This window comes from Phalaenopsis equestris, unplaced genomic scaffold (genome assembly GCF_001263595.1).
Source record: "Phalaenopsis equestris unplaced genomic scaffold, ASM126359v1 Scaffold000114, whole genome shotgun sequence".
NCBI lineage: Eukaryota > Viridiplantae > Streptophyta > Magnoliopsida > Asparagales > Orchidaceae > Phalaenopsis > Phalaenopsis equestris.
This window is the reverse complement of record NW_018164556.1, coordinates 1,498,766-1,517,497: the sequence shown is the minus strand read 5'-3', so window position 1 is coordinate 1,517,497 and position 18,732 is coordinate 1,498,766.

Sequence of the window (18,732 nt, the reverse complement as noted above, 5' to 3'; positions counted from 1 at the left end):
CAATTTTAATGTTTTTAGCTCAGTTTGACTATATTCTAAGTTTAGAGTTTATTTGAGTTTATTTCGAGTACAAGTTAATCGTAATTATGATCCAAATTATTGTAGGTTAGATTGGCCCCAAAGCGAAGTCTTATTTGGGTACGAAGGGGCTTATTTGAAAATTTTCAATAATTTAGATGCATTTGCAAAATTTGTTTTGTAAAATGACTCTTCATTAAAAACTTTTTAATTTTTAGGAGCAATTTTCATGTATTTTCACATATGAAAACTCGCCATTTTTTTTTTGTAAGAAGTTATCTAATAGTCATCAAATTTTATTACATGTTATTTATTCATTAATGATGAACTTAATATTGTTTATAGCATAAAATCTCAAACACTACAATGATTGTATATGAAAATGATAATTTCAGGGCATAAAAATGATAATTTTGGAATATTCCCTCATTAGGCTACATTTCGGTCCAATTTTTGGATCTGATTGAAGATAATTATGTTTTATGTCAATTTTATGTGATTTATTTCAAATTTGTCTTAAAAATTTTTAGTGAATGAGTAGTTGACAAAAAAATGAGGTCAACATGCTTCAATCAACAAATAAGTTTTCTTATTGTCCTTATCATTACTTTAAACATAAATATGCCTTTTATGAAGCTTTTCATTCTCTTGAGATTAAGAGTGCCAATAATTTTTGATTATCTAATGAAATTAAGGCACTTCTAACAATGTTGCGCCGAGATATAAGTAATTTTACATAAATGAGAATAAATATTATATTAAATCTTATGATGATAATAAAACAAATCAAAGTTATGGTCTTGTCGATACCACAGAAGTTGGTCTTATTGATTATTATGATCAAGTGGATGTCTTACTGATAATAGCAATTCCAATCTATTTTGAGTCGTGTTGTTCAAATGTGATACGATGAACATAAATACTATTGGAATGAAGAGAGATCTATTTGGACCGACTTCAATAAACTTCTCACGTTTAATTCGTACAGGTTAAATATAACATCATCCATTTGTTTTTGTTTTTTTCTCAAGTGGAGCCTGTACTCTTCATTCAAGACCCATAAAATAGAAACTGGAATTTAGCATAAGAGTGAAACTAAGAGATATTTTTTATTCTAGTATAGCTTATAATATAGAAGAAATGTGATAGGCTATTGTAATTGAATTGACAAAGTGTTGCTAGATTCAATTGTATTTTGGCATGCTAGATTCATTTATTCTCCTATTTTATATTTATTTCCTTGGATTAGGAATTATTTGTTTTTCTATTTTATGTTATTTTCTATATCTCCTCTATATCTCCTAATAATTATAATTAATATGAATTTATTATTGGAGCTATCACGTGATATATCTTTCCTTTCATATCATTTTATTTTATTTTATTATTTTTCTTATTATAGGATTCTTGTTATGGTTATTTATACCCACGTTCATATCAATGAAATAATGACGTATTCTGCATTATTCTAAATTTCAACAAAAATTTTAAAAAATAGAAGACATTTACACACATACCACATAGTTTCCTATCTATTTATAAATGTAACAAATAAATTTTATTTTCTTACATTTAAACCACATAAATCATTCATATTATGTAAAAAATGCCAATATTTAAATTTTTTAAATGTAATATACACTTTGTCATGAATAGATAAGATGGTTGATCCCGACTTTTTATATAGATGTAAAATGCGATGGATGCGATTATATGTTTAATTACTTTAATATTTATTCTTAATTTACAACAAAGTCAAAAACTTGATCCAAAGCAAAAGCTAGGTAAATTTTCCACTATAAAACAAATAAGAATACAATTATAATATTTAAATATGAGATACTACACAAGTATATGTATCGTTATCAAGTAATATAGTACTTTTTTATTATGCCCCGAATATCAAACCCATAGGAAAGACTGCAATATGTACTTAAAAAAACTAAAAAATTTAGATGACAAAAATCTACATGGCGAAATATTCTTACTTAAACTTAAGATGTTAAAATATGAATGAAAATTTGATTTTTTTTGTAATTTTGTTTTATGAAAATAAAGTTAACAACTAATTAACTTAACTAAGTATTTGCAAGATGAAGGCTATATAAGTAAAATATCTTTTTTCTTATCAAGAATCATTAATAATTATAAAAATTCTGTTGTGGAAGTATGTTAAATGTGTTGTGTCAAATATGAGCAATAATATTCTTTACCCTTACTAGAGATGCTATAAAGAACATTGGATAATCTATAGTTCGAATAGTCTTGAAGATCGGTTAGGTAGGAAAAATACTAACTCTCACTCTAGAGTTCCCTCTTCTCCCCCCACCAAGGGGCTAACATCTCGTATCAAAACCTAAAACTATAAATCAAATTGGGGGCTTTAGTCTGTCATTATAAAGTCATCTAATTCTACACCCTTAAAAAAATTATTTCCCTATTTATTTGCACTCAACCCCATGAACTACATCCTCATTCATGAAATCAATATGTGATTCTAACCATTTGTTGACTGAGAGACAATACCATCTCAGATCTTACATGTTCTCACAAAGGTATTAATATCTTAATTGGTCAAATCAAGAAAGAAATGAAGTGCAAGTTTTCAAATCATCACAACTTCTTCCAACATTGAAGTCTAATACTTCACACAACATCCTTTAAATACTTACTCATTTATCATTTTAAGGAAAAAGATAAAGAAAATTACTCAGAATTCTTGGAGAAAACACAACCACACATAAGTTTAAAAGTACACACATAAGTTTAAAAGTAGAAATCATGATTAAAGCCAATTGTAGTAACAAAGATAAACACCTATCTCAAATTCTCTCCACCAAATGTCTTGAAGTTCCTTTGAATTCTCTTCTTTCACTCACAATACAAACTAAAAACTCAAAATAAAAAGAAAGCGGCCAGCGGCGGTGGGGCCGGCGGCGGCAGCGGTTACTTGGATGGATGATGGCTGTAAAATCTGATGGGTGTTAGCCTCTTCTCTTGATGATCCGAGTCTTCTTTAATAAAAATTCAAAAGGTTCCTTGGTGTCCCTTCAAAATGTGTCTTCATTCAACGAATCTTCTAGAAGTTGTCTCCTCAAAAGCCAATTGAATGAATTTTCGTGTTTATGGGATATTTTCCCACGTTTTTACCAAGGGTTGTTTCAAACATCTCTTCAAAAATTCGTCTAAATTTAATGGATCATCATATAACCACTTCTGGCGTTTAGGCACGACCCTCTGGAGCTTAGGTGCGACCCACTGGCACTTAGGCACCCAGTTTATTTTTGCACCTTTATTTATTTTTGCTCCAAATTTGCGTCTTTTTCACTATGTTTAGCATTTCTCATTCATTTGATTGTACCTGAAAGAAAAACACACAAATATCTTTCATTAAAGCAAAATATCTCAAAAATATGTATAAAAATGTATATAAAAATACTATATATTTTAGGTGTATCAATGATATGCATGTATATTAGATATGCAAATTCAGAGGATTTGAGTTGTAATTGTTGAGAAAGAGAGGCAAATAATCGCAAGAATCGAGGAAAAATAAACTAGAAATAAAAGAACGTAGGATTTAACGAGGTTCAGCAATGTGTCTACGTCATCCCCATTTTTCACTCTTTTTAGTATTTCTCATCCATTTAATTGTACATGAAAGAAAAACACACAAATATCTTTCATTAAAGTACAATATCTCAAAAATAGGTATAAAAATGTATATATAAATACTATATATTTTAGGTGTATCAATGGTATGCATGTATTTTAGATATGCAAATTCAGAGGAATTGAGTTGTAATCGTTGAGAAAGAGAGGCAAAGAATCACAAGAATCAAGGAAAAATAAACTAGAAAGAAAAGAACATAGGGATTTAACGAGGTTCAGCAATGTGTCTACGTCATCGAGAGCGAAAAGCAGCGGCTTTTGATTTCTTGAAGCAAAGTTCTCCCTATAAAGGTTACAAACATGATATACATATATATCTAACTCATGGTACAATTACAAAATTACCCTATCCCATACCGTGGGGTCGTTACTCCCGCACCCTCAACGCACATAACAATACTCCCCCAATCTGATAGATGTTTCCGCTCCGCTCCAACATCTATCCTTTATCCGGTATATGAGACATACCTAACAGTATGTGTGTACTTCTTTCAAATAAAAATTTTATGCAAGATTCGACATATGTCGTAGAGCACATCTTGTTGGATTTGGAGGTCTCAACTAAGAACTATTTCAATTATTAATCGGCATCTGGCTAATGTTTTATTTCAGCATTCGAAGGATGACCACGTCAATTATCTCAATATAGAGTCAAAATAAATCTCATCAATATGTTCCAATACGACAAATGGAAATTTATATGAATCTGTCCATCACCATGTCTGTCGGCAATCACCATTTGTTACATGTCCAACTTCTTCCAGCAAAGTGCTGCAGCAAAACAAAACAGTTAACTAATAATGGTTTAAGAATATGAAGTGTTGAATGAAGTATTATAAAAATACTTCCTTTTTCCTCACTGTCTTTCCCCCATGGGTATAGTTTAAAGTTTTATTTAAATTTCCTTTTCATGATGGAATTACACATCATTTTGTTGTGAGATATGTAGAATGATGAGATCACATTGATGTGGCGATTCCTCAAGCAATTGTAGCTAAATTAGAAGATTGTATATGTTGGTTCACATATGGGTCTAGTTGTAGAAGATAATGATATTAGCTTTGAAGTTTTAAATATCAAGGAACGCCTGATTTTAGATGCTTCCTAAGTCTTTTTTTTAATGACATAGATCAACTTTGCACCAGCTCTAAACTTCTTGAAAATTATCAGCAACGTCTTAATTTCTAATTAGGGGCAAACTGATTAGTAGCAAAAATGAGTACAATTCATTCATAATTCAAAGGTTTTGAAAATTTCGTTGTCCGGTTAAGAAAATAATAATAATGAATGCAAAGTAAAATTTTAATTAATTCAACTTCATTCTTTAATTCATTTTAAATGTATTCTAAATTCCTCGGATTTGTTCATGTTTGGAAGACACTAAAATTTGTGGTCGTTGTTGGTGCCCCTAGCTACTGACCATTGTCAGCTGATAGGTCGTAGTAAACACGCCCTTGCACGGCCATTGCCATTGCATGCCATATCCAATCATCATCGTTGCATGCTGTTATTATCTCCAACTGATCGTCTCTGATGACCACCTGGCCACCCCAACTTGCCACTAACCACCAACTGCTGGAACTTGCTGCCAACACCACCCAACTACCCATCTTTAGATTTTATATTGATTTCTTTTTACCTCAAGTCTAATACAAAAGACAATCTCCACTATTTGTTTTACCCCTAATCATATAACTCTAAGAAAAAATAGTAACAAAAACACAATATTTTAATTATGTTATGTTGTTCTTATTCTTCATGCTTTTTTTTCAATCAAATAAATATAATCTAAGAAAATGAGAATGCAAAAAATTGTAGAGGGACAGTTGTCCATCAATGCAAGTTCAAGCACAAACTTTACATATTTGATTGGCTTGTTGAATTAATTCAAAATTACAAAACTTTTTTGGGACTGATATAGTGATTGAAGTATAATTTAAACTTTGAAAAGAAATATGCAATTAAGCGCTTTCAGAATATAAATAGAGATGGTTGTTGTTTTAATTTGACAAATTTTTGATTAGTCTATATTCAATAAAAATAAAATAATAAAAAATTTCCTCTCAAAAGCATTTTTTTTCTTTAGTCATCTTTTGTAGTTTATAGATGGCATTTTTCTTACCTTGGCATTTCCTATATCTCATTTTCCAAAAAGTTTCATTTGTTTCATTTCCTTTGTTGAAAAAAAAACAATATATTATCTATCATCATGTATATATATCAACAATTAATAATAAGAAAATTAATTTTTTATTAAATATCAACTTAAAATCAATTTATGATTCTGAATAGAGTCAAACTTGATTTTATATGTTATATGACTGATTGCCTATCAACTTAGTCAAAGTTTATATTAACTTAAGGTAGGCTTATCTTCACTGACTAAGATTGAGTCTAACAAAAAATAATTGGGCAATTTAAGTGGATTGGATTCAACTGGTTGACCAACCCTTGATGCTTGTGTGTTTGTCAATTAATTAGGATGGCACAACCATTAGCTAATTTAGCAACTTGGCTACTTGGTAACTCAGTGTTCTATAAAGCCATGAGGCACACTACATTATTACATATTTGTATGTATATTTTATTTTTTCTTGTGCAGCAACTTACGAAAAAACCTCTAAGAAATCAATATCATCTAAAAATTAATAAATATGCATTCAATGTTGAGACTCATATAAAACAATCATAGATACTGAACATAGCTATGCACTCCTTCAATGCATTTTTCTCTGACTAATAAAATCACAAACCTTATTCCTCTCCACAATTCTTCCTCCCTCCCTCCTTCTCCCGCTCCCTCCCTCCCTCTATTTTTTCTTTCTATGAGTGCTCTTGTCTGGGTGGTGTTTGTTCATGAAAAACCTAGGGTCCAACATCTTCTAAGATGTGATAAATATAGATCATTCCACAAACTAGAAGGGGATGATTGCACTAAAAAATTCACAATGCTGAAGGAAATTGCACTAACATGGAGAATATGAAAGAGAACATAGCAAAGTAGCCTGAAACGTTTGAAGATAAAGTGACAGAGATGATAAAGGAAGCGATTTATCTATTTTCTGGTGTAGTGCCTTGTGTGATACTAACTATTCAATCTTTTTATTAAATGTTGAGGAGAGTGTGAGAAGTTCTAAAGGAACTAACATCAACTTTGATGGACGATAATGATGAGACTTGATTTATTGATATTAAGGACTCTACTCAAATCTTGTGCAGAGAAAGAAAAAGGAGATGAAGAGAAAGCCACAACTGGCGAATATTTTCTTCAAGGAGATCACAAAGGCTATGCCTCTAATGAGGTTCAGAGAGTTATCCTTTGGATTATATATGAGAGAACGGTTCCACATGAACATTTGGCTTTTTTCAAAGTAATAATATCTTTGTTTAACTTTGATAACCTATAGAAGTGCTGGATAATTTTCACGACTCTGAAAAAGTATTTACTTAGGTGGTTCACTCACCTACCTTTAAAAGTGATCACCTCATTTATTGAGTTTAAGAGTGTTCATACTATAATTTTTCAATAAGCATAGTTTATTGATGAATTTGCAGGCTCTTCTGTAGATGGGTCAAGAGGCAAGGCAATTACTTAGAAGATTTGTCAGTCAGTTCCAAAAGAAAATGTTAGAAAACAAAGACCTTGAGCTAAATTTCACTCATACAATCTTGGCTCTAGATTTTCTAGAATATTCTTTCAGATATGCTCGGAATCTTCAACAGCCTAGGAATTTAGCCAATTTGCTCAAACTAGTCAACAATAATATGACCACAAAGGTACAACTGTATGACATGTTTGTTTGTTTGGTGTTGCATGAGAAGAAAATCAGCATAATAAAGGATGATCTCAGAATATCTCTAAAAGTCATGGATGTTGCCCAACCAAATTTGAAGTTACGATTAAATTTCCTAAGAATTGTTAGTTTCTCTAGTTGGGAGATGAACTCGTCATAGAGAGATCGTTATCATGACTTGATAAGGGAGAGGTTGCCCCTATCAATTCAGTTGCATCCTGCGACCATGCCATCTATAAGTGTTTCCATAGTCAAGTACATAGACGCCATGAAAAATAAACACTCTCTTGAAAGGCTAGAATGAATGAAGACTAGAGTAAATAATGTGACTCAAAGAAGTATTACACTTATCATGGAGATCACAAGCATGATACAGGAAAGTGCAACAATCTTTGAAATCTATTAGAGGAGCTGATATAATTAAGAAAGGTAAAGAATTTTGTACTCACTGAACTGAGTAAAAGAATGCCAACAAAGTGGCCAATAGAGGGAAACATAAATGAATTCTGCTAGCTCATACCATTCATAAAGCGAGATGATCCAAACAATTCATAAGGGAGTTATATAGGAGGTTTCTCATCACTTTAGTCTACAATAAATTTGATAGAGATAGCTAAGCAGGGAGTGCTTTTTCATCTTCACATAACTATGTGGACTTCATATACTTGAGTTTCCATGATGTAGTATTTGCCTTCATCACCACAAAATAGAATACCTAAACAGGGACCTTCTTCTTTTCCTCTTGTAGAGATTGTGACCAAATTATATGTTCAAGCTCAACAGCTAAATAAGATGATGAAGCACTAGGAGTTCTCTAGGCTTGTGGCATACCTACTCTGTCCAAGCAATAATCTCTATTAAATCAAATTATTCTCCTAGTGGGTATGGGAGACCTAATAATTTGAGATATTTGATCACTTCTTTTTCTTAGAAATTGCCTACATGCTTCCTCAGAATATTGTTCATTTATTTTCCTTGGTTTTTTCGGAGGAGGCTATTCTAATACCTCTATTTCTTTTACTTGAATTGTTAAAGGAGACTTTTGTATGCTTGTTTCTTCAACTCCCTTTCTGTCTCTGTTTTCCTTCCACTCTTCTTTCTCTGGCTACATTTGTTTAGATGGTGTAAGTTTGTGGAGAATCCATTGTCTAATATGTATTGAATATGTTTATTTTATTTTGTTCTCATTTGATCATCGTTTCTTACTATTGATGAAGTTCCTATGAAATTTCTGTGCAAATTGCAGCATAGATAAGCAACCTGATTATTTTTAATTAATTTGACCAAAATATTCAACGTCAAAACGTCAAATTAGCCAATGTTTAGTGGGCTACTAATCAATCTTTTCTATCTTTAATAGGAATATGTCAACTTAATTTAATGAGAAATTCTCTGTCAGGCTTAAAATTCAGCAGCGAAAATTAACAAAGGCCACGAGTCACGAGGATAAAATAGAGGCATTTACGTACATACCACCCAATTCTTATGTATTTACATAGATGCAACACATATTTTAATTTTCACGAAAAAAATATATAATGCTCCTTTTCATGCACAGGTAAAGTGTTATACATGCAAAAATTAAACTTTGTGTTAGATATGTAAATACATAGGACTAAGTGGTCCATATATGCAACAAATATATTTTAATTTTCACGAAAAAAAAAATACAATGCTCCTTTTCATGCACAGGTAAGGTGTTATGCATGCAAAAATTAAACTGTGTTAGATATGTAAATACATAGGACTAAGTGGTCTATAATGTAAATCTTCCACATTTTATATTATACATATTTTAAAATAAATTCATGATAATTGTATACATGTATTCTTATTCTCATCAAAATGAAATACTTTTAGTTCAAATATTTTGAATAAATTGTAGCCAAAATAAAATTCAAAAATGATAGAATTTACTTAGATAAAAAACCTATACATAACAAATTTTAATTAAAATTTATAGTACAATAATCTTAAAATAAATCTAATAGTTACACCATCAAGCTATCCCACTAATGCAAATTGCAAAGTCATAAATTATTTATTTGAAATCAAACAGACCATCAAAATAACACCATTATACATTCAATCATCTTGGTTTCGTCTAGGGGTGTAAACGTCGTGTTCGGGTCATTTATATTTCGAGCTCAAAAAGTGTATTTGTGTTCGGCTCGTTTGCTTAGTGAGCCTTGCCGTTCACGAAGAAAGAGTCGTTTTGACAACCCTAATCACGTAGCCATAAGAAGTTAAGAATTGGGGCAAGATTTAAAACATCATTTGAATCTGAGATTTTAGCATCATTTGAATCTAATTTAATAATTTTTATTCTATTTTCTTAATTACTACTTTCAATTGATTATAAATCTTTGTAACATTGTAGTCAATTAAATATATATGTATATAATTGATTAGTAGTATTTTGAGTCAAAACGAGCCGAACACGAACAAACAAATATTTGTTACAAACCGAACACGAGCTGTTCCGGAACAACGAGCCATTTTGGCAGCCCTAATTTTTTGTCTTAACGAGCAGAACACGAGTTGTTCGTGAACGACGAGCCATTTTGACAGCCCTAGTTTCGTCTAGTAGAGCTCCCCAATAACGAAATCCATCTCTTTCCCACAATAGCAAGCAGCAAATAAAAATAAAAGTAAAAAACTAAATATCAACTTTACTATTAATGCTTGTGAAAATATGAGGAATGTGGAATGTGCTTACACCAACCAGCTGTTAAACCAGCAAATAAAACTTAGAAAATGAAATAAATAAAGAGAATGTTATTAAACCAACTTGTTCACAAACCAATAAATAAAAAGTATATATTATTATAATTTAAGGAAAAAATGATCTTACACAACAAACAAAATGAGTACTGGAAAAAGTGAATAAAACTAAGCTAACATTTTCAAGTGTTCAATTTCAGGCCTAGGACAAAGAGTACTTAAAAGAATAAACACATTACATTGTTAGTGTTGGAGCCCGCTACACAAGTCTCGAACAACGCCTCCTCCCGCTCGAGAACGGCGCCTCATCCATCGACGCGATCCTTCCCGCCTCCGCTTCTCCTATATTCGCGAAACCGCTTAAGAAGGCTTGGATTGCTCGCTCGAGAATCACTCGCTCTCTCGTCTCCGTCTCTCCAGATTCACGAAATCCACGAAATCCGCTGAAGAATGCTTCGTTCCTTAGTTCGCGAAACAGAAACAGAAAGGAGATTTCTTCTTTGATTCTTCTTGAGACTTACGGGTAGCAGAAGAAGGAAGAAGAAGATAGTGAAGAAGAAGGTGTTCTTCTTGGTGACTTGTGGCAGAAGAGGAACAAGTTTTCTCTTGTATATTTTTCTTCTTCTTCGGTGTTCTTGCTCTTGAGTGAATCTTGGTGTAAAGAGAAAGAGCAAGTGAGAGATTCTTCATTGTCGTTGTGATCAAACTGGTGTAAATTTCCTCAATTAGTAAAATCCCCTGCAGCTCCGTGGATGTAGGCAATTTGCCGAACCACGTAAATCTATGTGTTCTTCTGGCTGAATTTTCTCATGTTATTTTATTCGCTTCGTCGTCGTTCGTTTTAAATTTCATATACACCACAACATACATGAGTCAATCCTCAAATACTTATTCATTGCTTTCCTGCCAATAAAATATATAAAAAATTGTATTCTAAAAAATGACAGTATTTGAGACCCCAGATGATTGGCGATGCAAAAAGATTTGTAGCAATGATCCTCACATCTCAGAATTGGATGAGCTAAACTATCATATGTCCGCCTTTATAGCTTGCAACTCCTCCATCCTAGCGACCCCGAGTAAAATTACCCATCTCAACTACTTTCCTCTGTCGTAGTGGTGTTATGATGGAAGTATTTAGTTGGAGTCAGCACTCCAAATTCTTGCGTTCATACCCTCTCAGAGTAGTCAGGACTTATAATCATCATAAGCATCCCCTCGTTTGCCTCAACATTTTTATCCTTAGGTGTCACATGCTCCTATAATATATGACAAGTACTTAGTTTCATAATAAGAGCTTTAATTTAACTTTGCAAACAGAAAGAATTTACAATCGCATGGGACCTTAAAGAGCATCATAGCCTTATTGCACCAATTATGAAATGATATTGGCGTTTACACATGAGGTTAATATGGTGCACTCTATGTCATTACACGGCATGCCATTGTCATTCGCTTCAATCTGTACTCGTGGACCGTCTAATAAATGTTGAATATTCATATAAGCGGTGCGCCCCCTATGCCTGACTGGATCACCTTGTCCAGTTTCAAAATGGATTACAACTAAAGATGAACCGAAGTATTAAATTAAGAAGGCTAACTGAAAATAAATAAATCATGTAAGAACATATTGAAAAGAAAAGTATGCATACCAACTTGCCAAATTTCCTCAATAACATAAGGTTCTTGGTGTTGAAAAACATGAAAGGATTGTCTCCATGGCACTTGTGTTCCACTAAACTGTTACTCATATGAATCAAGTTGGACAAGTGTAGCATGAATTTCTGATGTTCTACTAATACTCTCTTCTCTACTTAATCCACATCTAGTTATGACATTTTTTCAAGATCTACTTCATATTTGCCTCTTTTTTTTCAAAAAACAAAAGAATTGTTCAAGCACACAAGGCCAGCCAACCAGAAAATGGCTTATGAATTCACCATTTAGACCATTTTTTGAAGCGGAAATTTGTATCAATAACATTGCAATGAAAAACCAACAAAAAAAAAAAAAAGACTAGGTATAATTCATAGAAAATCAAATAAAGGTAACTTCATGGCCTAGATGGGCAAGAAAAGTTTTACTTTCCTTGCTATATCTTTTTATTTAAAGAGCAACAAAAGTATGTCCCTTTCTAATGTGAGACTAAAAATTTTTCATGTGAGCTTCACAGGGATGGGACCACTGAAAACAACTCCAATTTTATTTTTCAAAAATTTACATGCATACCGCTCAATTCCCATTAATTTACACATCTAATATCTAAACTTTGTTTTTTTCGAGTTTATGACGGCCAAATACTTCATATCACATCAAAACTATCATCTTTTTAACTTTAAAAAAGTAGAATATACCTTTTCATTCATTAAAAATGTGGTTTATGTATGTAAAAATTTAGATATGTAAATGCATAGGAATGGAGTGGTATGCATATGAATCCTCATATTGGAAAATTAATGGCAGACTGATTAGTGATTACATTTACAAAAGCCTGAGGCACATAGGTTGCAATCAATGTAGCACCGACACTTCTAAAAATGAGGAGATAGGTTGCAATCAATGTAGCACCGACACTTCTAAAAATGCGGTGAATCTGTATCAGACACATATCAGATGCTAACACTTGTCCGGCACTCCCCAACACTTCTCTGATACTACAAAATATATGTCTGAATTTTTTTCGGGCCCCAACACATCCGGGAAACACCTCAACACCACATCTGAAGTGAGCTTAACACGATTTTGAGAAAATGGGACGCACGAACTAAAAAACTATAAACATATGTATAACTTTAATTATTTCTCATAGTTGAAACCGCCCCATCTCTCATCATATTAAAACTACCTCTAACATTCGTCAAAATCAAACATCAAAGATGTATCCAATATTCGCGGACGTTGAGCATTAGTAATTCCTTCTTTGTAATCATATGTTTTTCTAAATTTTAGTAGACAAGTTCAACGAATTTTTTTGAAACATATTAAATCTAATTTTAAAAATTAGTTTTTATAAGCATGAGTTTTATTATATAAATTAAATTTATGAAATTAAATTTTATTCTTGCATAATTTGTGTTGTGATATTTTAATAGAATACTGAAAAAAATATTTTATATAAATAATTAATTAAATACAAAAATGTGTCCATATGACGTGTCGTGTCCTAGTTTTTCAATTATATTGTGTCTTGTATCGTGTCGTGTAGTGTCATGTTCGTGTCTCCGTGTCTATGTCCGTTCTTTATAGGTTGCAATCATACTCAGAAAAAAATATGCGACACATGGCTGAAAATATTTTAATAAAAATAAGAACAAGCAATAGAAAGCAGATTCTTCAATGACAAGTAAAATATTGCACTCCTAACAAGTCAAATAGAAAAACAAAATTATTCTGATGTTAATATATCAACAAATTCATATACAACCATATTGGCATGCTTCCACTTCTGACTCTGCACTTTTTTTTACTGTTTTAACCAAAATTTACAGTAAAGATTTCCAACTATAATAAAATTTAACTTCTACTAACACTTTGCGATGTGATTCTATATTCATCAATGTTTATATATGTTCATGTGGTAGCCAACATCATTGACCCATATAAGAGTAATTCTTACTTCTAAACAACCATAATGATTCAAATTTTTCAACAGAGCATGGCCAAACAAATCTTTCTCTGGTACCCCACCAAGATAACATACCATATATAGAAAAGTTGTTGATAGTCTACATTAATGTTGCACGCATTATAAAATTTTGACTAGTTCCAGCATTATAATTTTGAACTCTGTGCCAAACTTCCTGTAATTTTTGAGTTAATGGTTGTAGATAAACATTAATATCATTAGCTAGACTTTTTTTCTATGTTATAATGGTTGACATAATGAATGATGATTGTTTCATCCTTATCTAAGAAGGTAAATTATAAGGTATTAGAGAACACGACATGTTATATGTAATATTTATAAGCTTGAATGGATTAAATCCATCAGCAGCCAAACCAAGCTGAATATTTCATGGTCATAAGCAAAGTTAAAATACCGAGTGTCAAATATTTCAATACTTTACCATTAGCAGAATAATAAACTAAACTATCTTTATTACAGTGTTTTGAAAGTCATACCCACCCTCTCTTCAACAGATACCTTTATTTTGGAAAATCATTGTAATATTTGGATTAATGAAAAATACTAAACAAACTTAGTTGAGTTCTTACTAGCTCTTTCATTTTTAAAACTTTATTTTTATGAGAATTCACACATAGTGATGAATGACAAATATGACATACCTCCTGGGCCAGATTTAACTTGTCAAAATAACATACAATCATTAGGACATACATCTATTTTTGTATAACCAAGATCAAATGCTATCATAATTTTATTCACCTCATATATATTCTTGTCCAATAAAACTCCTTGAGGGAAGGCATTAGTCGGGAACTCCAATAGCATAACAAATAATTTTGCAGTACAAGAATGTGGATATTTCAAAATATATAAGTTAAAAATGAAAGATAACTTTAAGAAAAACTTACACCAATGCTATAATTCTTCTCCTCTATCGTGTAATAGATGATGCCTGAAATTATTGTAAGGCAAGTCATTCAATCAGAGAAGTATTCATGTCACTCAAGAAATATATTAATTATGAGCCTGCATTGATCCCACATGAAATTATCAAAATATTTTTAACAAAGAAAGTTTCAATTTACTAAACCTCTAAATCTAATTTGAATGTTCAGTTTGCAGATATGAAAGGGTATAAAATCCTAATGCAGAAAAAAAATTAAACTAGGTTTTGTGAAATTTTACAGGGTTGAATGGTTCATGCTCTTGTAACACTGGCCTAGTTCTCGATGTTTTTTCTATGAATTCTCACGCTATTGTTGACAACCAGAGATATGTCCTTCTTAGTCTATGTATAGGTCATAAGATGTGTTGGAAATAATATTGCGATTATGGGAACTTAACTGTGCAGTGTTTCCAAGGAATCTTTCAGTCCCTTTTCTAGGTTACAATTACCACTTAACTATGCAGTGTTTCCAAGGAATCTTTCAGTCCCTTTTCTAGGTTACAATTACCACTTAACTATGCAGTGTTTCCAAGGAATCTTTCAGTCCCTTTTCTAGGTTACAATCACCTAATGACAATATATCTATTTCACTAGACTATTGTATGTTAATATACTTGTTCTTCTAAGAGACCATTAGAAGTCCTAGATCATAAGAGATTTTAACATTCCATCAGGTATGATTTGAAGCTAATTACGATAAAAAATTTAACACATCAACATAGGTCATCCAAGCACAAAAAAGGCACATAATGAACAAATTTTAAATGATAAAATAATAAGAAAATCACATGTTTTACATCGCGGAAGTATGAAGATGAAATTAACTATTATGCATGAGAAAATAAAGCATGAAAAATTGTTATTGCGGGCATAAAAGTAAACAATGCAAGAAGTATAGAAAACTTGAACACAAGTCAACCGATCCTCGCAATAAAGTATTATCCTCTCCATTCAATACAAGCTTTGTAGATATCCCTTCTATAATTGCACTCATTATCTCCCTACAACCTCTACAAACACAAGAAACAACCCTATGAATCTTCCCTAAGGAAAACCAATGGAGAAAACCCTATGGTTGGTGAAGACTGTACTAACAGTCTTCACAATATCCAAGAGTACCCTACATCGTGCCCAAGCTCTCCTTATATAGTTCTTGTCAAAAAATTCATGAAAAAACTTTGCCAAATCAAGCCTAGTCGAGCCGCGATGTAGCTACACATGTGGTCGATGTAGTTACACTGAGGTCGGCAAAATTACACCATATAACAACATAATTACACCAGCTATACAGCAAGCCCGATATAATTATGCCAAAGGCCAATGCAACTATGTTGATCTTCTAAATTTTTTTGCTTCATATTTTGTTTACATGATGCTCGCTCAACATCCTTAACCCGCAAATACCACAAAGAAATCTTTTACAAGCATAAAAACATGATAAATAAGGAAGAAAATAAGATATTTAAAGAAAAAAAATTATGTAAATTTACATCATATCAATAGCCTAGAAAATTTGTCACTTTCTTTTGGTTTATTTGTCGCATGAGTTTAATAACTAGCTTCTAAAGTTGATTGATATTGCTCAGTAATCCTACCATATCATTAGTGATAAGTTATTCTATTAGAATTAGCGCCGGCACAAGATCAAAAGTGCTACTTGGATTTTCATTTCACTGACATAACTTTGTTCTTCCCCATGTCGACAACATATCATGTAAAAAATCTCTTAGAGATTAACTAATATTTTGAGATCTTTGACACAACAGAAGTATCTATCAATACATACTTTGCATGTAGATAAATTTTTTTTCTGATGCATATTTGCTTCAACTTGCACATTTTAAAAAATTATTAACTTCTCTTTTATATTCAGAAGTTCCATTAGATTGTTTTTATCCAACTCCTATACATTTGCTCTTAAAAATTAAAACTTGCAGTCACTAATAATAATATTACATGCGCTAAATCAGATAAAAACAGAAGAATCTAATCAATCAAAGTGTGAATAAACATGATTGCTATAAAATATAAGAATTTTTTAAAATTATTTAGATTTTTGTGTGAAGAACTATCTATTTTGTGTTTATTGAAGAAAAAGTTTCCTCTTCATCTGCACTTTTAGTGAAAACACGTTCTTCCAACGACTATTTTCTTATGATTGTTGTTTGAGGGAGCTGGGGCTAATTATCACAAAAAATTGAAGAATATACGAGAGAGGATCTGGATTTACAATAGATAAAATTACAGACCAAAGAAGCTTGCTGATTTTCAAAGCGAGAGCCTGGATAGGACTAAGGCTTGACCGGCAGAACCTTGGCGATGCAATCGGATGAGGGTGGTGAAGATTAATGTTGGGTGAGAGAGTCGCTCTATGATATTGTATTATGACAATATCTAAGACAAATCACTAACCAAAGCCAATGATAACCTAAAACATGGCTAATGGACAGAGAAAAGTTAATTCGCCTATAGCTTCTTTTGAAAATCTAAAATTTATATGTTTTATTAAAGTGGTTAACTCTCACATGATTTGATATTTAATTAATTTTAGTTTGTTCAGCTTGCACACACATGAACCAATGTCAAAAGATGTCAAAGTCATTACAACTATGTAAATGTGTAATGGCTCATAAATTTATTGTAACGTTCCAACTAAAGTTTGAGACAATCATGTAATTTACTAGTCACCCCCCTATAACATATAAATAGGGGAGTCATTTTCACAAAGAGGACTACTAAATCTATTTTAGGAGAATTAGTATTACTTGTGATTCACTATTTCTTTTCTTCCTCTTATTTATTCATATTCCTCTCATCCGATCAACCCTTTATTTGTCGGGTGTGACTTTCAACACAATACTAATAAATATTTTAATAAAATGAAAGAATATGAATAATCCAAAACACCAAATTTCTAGCATTCCACTATGGATCAGTAGTAATATAGACATGTGTCAACCTCTAGTTGGACCCTTCAATCATACCACTATCAATTTTGTCTGAGGAGCTTTAATGTTGACATTTCGAATTTTTAAAAAATATTTGACAAGCGATTATGGCATTTTGTACTCTCAACAGAATATGCATAGTTTTGAGAAGAAAAATATAATTTTTTTATGTTTATATGTATGGCACTTAAAACTTTAATATCACATAAAAAGGATCACACCATCATTTACTTTTAGAAGAGAAAAAGACACATTCTCATGCATATATTTATGACACAAAAGTGTGATAAATGTGAAATATAAAACTCTAGGTGTTAGATATGTAAATATATAGAATTGTAGGGTACGTAAATTTGATTAACTATTTGAACAAATTTGAACACTTTTGCAGATAGGATGCTAAACAAACAAGTTTAAAAAAATTTAATGCTCGATTAATTTATGTCATGAAAAATATCATATAAAGTTCGTGAATAAACTTGTTAAGAATGTTCGATTTAAGCTTCTTTATGAATAATATAATTTAAATACTTATTTTTTTAAGGTCAACAAGTTCTTAAAAATATTATGATTAATTTTCCAAATAATTTAATTATGAAACTTATTTTATTAAATTAGTTGTGTTAGCAAGTATAATAATCTCAATGTGAATCAAACTCAAATAGAACTCAAGCTGAGCTCCCACAAAAATTTGAATTTGATAAAAGATCTCGTACTCCTAACACAATCCTAAAAAGTCAAACACACTTTCAATAGATTGACAACTTCCATGGTCTCTAATTCAAACGTCTCAGCGTGGTCTCCGTTGACAACGTCTACAACTACTAACAATTCAAACATCATCTTCCCCGCATTCATGCATCTATAAATACCCTCCCTCTCCATCCTAATCTCAACACTACAAATCAGAACCTAAGATTTATACAAAGAAGATGGCCGCCATACAAGCCCACTGCCTCCGATCTTCTCCCATGAGGCTGCCGCAGCTCGCGCACCGGCGTG